We start from the raw sequence: 4,675 nt of genomic DNA, 5'->3' as shown, positions 1-4,675 counted from the left end.
CCATATCGGTTTCAGTCTTATAATACAAAAAGTTTAGAATATCAGACCATCAAGAAATTTTGGTCAAATTAAGCGATCAAAAAAACTTCTAAATTTTTGTTTTGGTACTGGAGATTGAACCCAGGGGCTCTTAACCACTGGGCCACATCTTTAGTCCCTTTTTAATTTTTTATTTTGATACAGAGTCTTGCTAAGTTGCGTCTCCCAAAATTGCTGAGGCTGACTTTGAACTTGTGGTCCTCCTGCATCTGCCTCTTGAATTGCTGGGATTACTGGTGTGCAAAACCATGCCGAGCTGTAATTTTTTTGAGAGGTGCATTTACACTGCTTAAAATTCAAAAGGTAAAGAGAATAGCAGTAAAGATGTCCCTCCCATTCCCGTCTTTCAGCAGCAAAACTCTGTCTTTGGAGGCTGTCGCTCACTGGTCTCTTATGTATTTTCTTCAAGAGGTGTTTTGTACCCAAATGTTCATTGGTGTTATCCTTTCACCCTTTTGTACACTAACAATCACACTCTTTCTTGCCCTACAAAATATTTTGTAGATTGTTCCTCAACAGTGCAATAAAGCTCATTCCTACTTTTTTATGTTTATGCAGCATTGCGCTGAGCATATGCACCGCAGATCACCTTTGTTGTTCCCTAAGGATGGACACTTAAATTATTTCTAATTTTCTGCCACCATCAACAAAAATAAGTGTAGAACCCTCGTGCAGATTTTTAAAAATATTTTATTTTTTCATGGTGCTAGGGATTGAACCCAGGGCCNTGGTGGAGAGGTGTGGACATGTGTGTACGGTAGAAATGAGAAGGTATGAGAAGAGTTGGGTGCACAAAATCAGAAATACAGGTGCAAGGAGAAAGAAAAATTTGAGAAGCATGGATATATGAGAAAAAGAGCTTCGTGCAAAGCCATAAAGCAGAGGCGTTTACATACATATGTGAGCATATGTATCGTGTGCATTGAATGTGTGTGAAGGGAGTCACTGTAGCCGGTGGACAGACATGTAAGGGGAAAAAAAGGCACATGAACAGGTGTGAGAGAGGAGTGTGGGCGGGGAGGGGAGGAGGGAGGGAGAGAGAATGTGTGCATCTCTTGAGGATAATGCTAGGCAGAGACAAGGTGCCCAGAAGCCATGTCTAATTTCCTTGCTGACCCCACAGTCTCTTGGAGAAGAATTCCATTTACTGAATGGGCTTGGAGATTGACATCTCCTTTGTAAGATTTAGGTTGGCTACCAGGGCTTTATAATTTGGCCCCATTCTTATCAATAACATTTTGAATCAAGTTGATTCAACTCATTTAAGAATCTATCTTGAGGGCTGGGGATGTGGCTCAAGCGGTAGCGCGCTCAACTGGCATGTGTGCGGCCCGGGTTCTATCCTCAGCACCACATACAAACAAAGATGTTGTGTCCGCCAATAACTAAAAAATAAATATTAAAATTCTCTCTCTCTCTCTTAAAAAAATAAATAAAATTATATTTATAAAAAAAAAAGAATCTATCTTGAAATTACTTTTTCAAGTTTTGGTCCAAGTTCAATAAAGACATAAAATAAGTGGGTCAGGTTCACCTCCAGGAAAAAGAAACTAAATCATTTATATTTGTGTGCTGCTATTTAAACTAATAAACTAGGAACAGGGAAATGATTCATTAAACTAGAAAATAACACCTTTTCCATTGAATCTTAATTTTTTTCTGATTATTTCTTAAATGGCAGGGGTTTATCCATTTCTAAAATTCATTATAGATCTTCAAAAATAAGATTAAATCTTTCTCCAAAAGTCTAAAATTGGATTAAATCCCCCCCCCCAAAGTTTTTGTAATAAATAGTTAAGATATACAGGACATCTCTATAAGAAATATTTCCTAATTGGAACATCGTATTCACTTTCATTCTGTTGAGCCAAAGTGTTTTTTGTATTTATTGAAAGTGAGTGCCTTTTTAATGAAAGGAAGTAACTTTTGGAATGTCTTTCTTCTATAGTGGGGTTGGGCAAATCTGCTCAGCTGCTTGTTTGGTTTGGTTTTGTTTTACAACCCATAAGCCTAACTAGGGAGGCTCTTTCTTTTTTCTTCTTTTCTTTCTTTCTTTCTTTCTTTTTTTTTTTGGCGGTCTTGGGGATCAAAGCCAGGGTCTCACACACGTGGTAGGCAAGTGCTCTACCACTGAGTTATACCCCATCCTTTTTACATTTTTAAAAGGTTCCATTTTTTAAATAGTTTTATAACAACTTAACCTCAATTTTTCTTCTTAACTGGCAAAGTCTAAAATATTTACTTCTTGACCTTTATGGAAAGTTGGCTGACCCCTGTTCTATATGATTTTATTTGCTTAAAAAGAAATAAGATGTCCACAAAGGGGAAAGATGTAAGGCCATTTCCTACAGTGATAATTGGCTTAGCAAGTGTGCTAATAACTAACCCCAGCCACAAAGCAAACGTTTTGGTTAATGTTAACGCAACATGGTTACTCTGTGTATGTTTTTACCAGAGTGATTTCAATGGAAACAAATGCAATTTCAAGAGTTTTAACTGCTGTTCTTGCTTATATAATCTTGATCAAAACAAATGGCCATCAACAGAAGACATTTACAGTCATTGTAAATTGTGTCATTTTCATGTAATGGAATACTATTGAGCTGTAAAATGAATAAACTAGATCTGTGTGTATGAACAGACGGATCTTACAAACCTGATCCAGGGCCAAATGAGACAAAACAACCAGGTTAGATAATGAGCAAGCTTGATAACAGAGAAAGTTGTAAAGCTAGTAAAAGTGCTCTGTATGTTATGAATACATGCATACAAACTGACAGCATAAAAGCATGGATGGGCTACTTTGGAAGAGTACTAGGGCTGGAATGGGGAGGGAAAAACGGGTGGGAGGGCTGTCGCCGACTTTAGCTGTACTGCCATACTGATTTTCTTACATAAACACCTCCATCAAGTATGGCAGGATGTTGGCATTGGCAGTTTCTTGGACTCATGGCTCATGATGTTACCCTCCCTAGTCTGGTATGTTCGAAATATTTCATAAGGAGAAAAGGAGAAAAGGAAAATGATGGTTCTGCCCATCAGAGTACAGAGACCCCCAGAGATTCCTTCTGGAGACACGTTCTGGCCTTTGCTGGGCCCTGTGTTCTCACCCCTTTTCTCCTTTAACCACTCAGCTTCCTACTGTGACTTTCTCCCCAGCTTTCAAGGAAGTTGGCCCTTACACTGGTCCAAGTCCTCAGGGGTCCTCAGAGTGAGTGGCAGGAAGGTACAGGGTGGGTCTCCTGACTCCCTTCTGCTGCTGGCAGGTTCCTGAAAACACCGAGGTCAGTCTTTTGCTTTAAAAAAGAAAGAAAAAGAAGTTCCCTTTGTCGACCCAGCTTCCTCGAGTTTTACTCGACTTTTCCGTGCTCATTGTTGTGGGCCACCTCTGCAATGGCCACCAGCGAGGTCTGCAGCGCAATAATTTTTTATGTATTTATTTTTTTCATTGTAGATGAACACAATACATTTATCTATCTATCTCTATCTATCTATCTATCTATCTATCCATCTATCTATCTATCTATCTATCTATGGTACCGGGGTACTCGACCACCGAGCTACATCCCCAGCTCTATTTTGTATTTGATCTGAGTTGCTTAGCAACTCGCCTTTGCTGAGGAGGCTGGCTTTGAGATTCTCCTGTCTCAGCTTCCCATGCCACTGGGATCACAGGCCTGCGGCACTACAACACATCATTTGAGGTTTGCTTTTTCCTTCCTTCTTCACTCACCCTTTTGACCGACACTGGCACCAGGAAAAGTTGTTCAGATTCCACCCACAGGTGCCCATAGTTCCAGAATCTTCTTTTTAGTCTGCGGGCCTCAGACAGCCTTACCGTGGGCTGCTTACCGATCTCGACTAGTTGGGGACTCAAGCGCTGCCCCTCCACTCGCCCCTGCAAACCGCGTTGGTCGAGCGGAGCGTTGGTCCAGCGGGTCGGCGGTAGGTAGGGGAGGGCAGGGGCCGCAGGGGGTCCCGCCGTCAGTCCAGGACTGCACCTAAGGGACCCGCGGGCGCTGAGGTTTCAGGACTCTGCCGGGACCGCCTGAGTAAGGTACTGGGGTCTCCTGGGGTGGGAGCGGTCAGGAACCTGGATTCCGCTCCCGCTGCCTCTTAGACCCGCTGCGTTCCAAGCGACAAAACGACCTCTATCCTCCGAGGTTTCTTCCAACTTCCATCCAGACCCCTCCGGTGCTAAGTCGGGGTGGGGGGTGGGGCGTCCAGCGTGGCCGCGCGGGGATGGCGGGGTGCGTGCACCTGGGCACAGGACGGGTCGAGGCTGGGAGGAGTCCCTCTCTGAGGGCGGAGAAGGAAGCGATACTGCCCAACGCAGAGCGCACCGCCTGGGGCTGGCGCCCCAGGTGTGAGCGGCCTTTCTTTCTGGACTTATCCAGGGGGGCGCGGGCGCGGGACCCAGGCATCTGCCGAGCAGCGAGAGGGCGGCGGCGGTCCTGCGCAGTGGCCTTCCCTGGGGCGTGGGCACCCCGACACTGCAGAGGGGGAACTGCGTCCTTGGCGGGGACAAGGACCCGGGAGGCTAAAATTGGGGCGCAGGCAGGGGCCCCGCTGCTGCTTGTGTCACCCGCCTCTCGCCCGACGCTTTGCGCCCAGAGCCGCCCTCATCCCCAACCTG

Source organism: Marmota marmota, unplaced genomic scaffold (genome assembly GCF_001458135.2).
Source record: "Marmota marmota marmota unplaced genomic scaffold, marMar, whole genome shotgun sequence".
NCBI lineage: Eukaryota > Metazoa > Chordata > Mammalia > Rodentia > Sciuridae > Marmota > Marmota marmota.
This window is presented reverse-complemented; position numbering follows the sequence as displayed.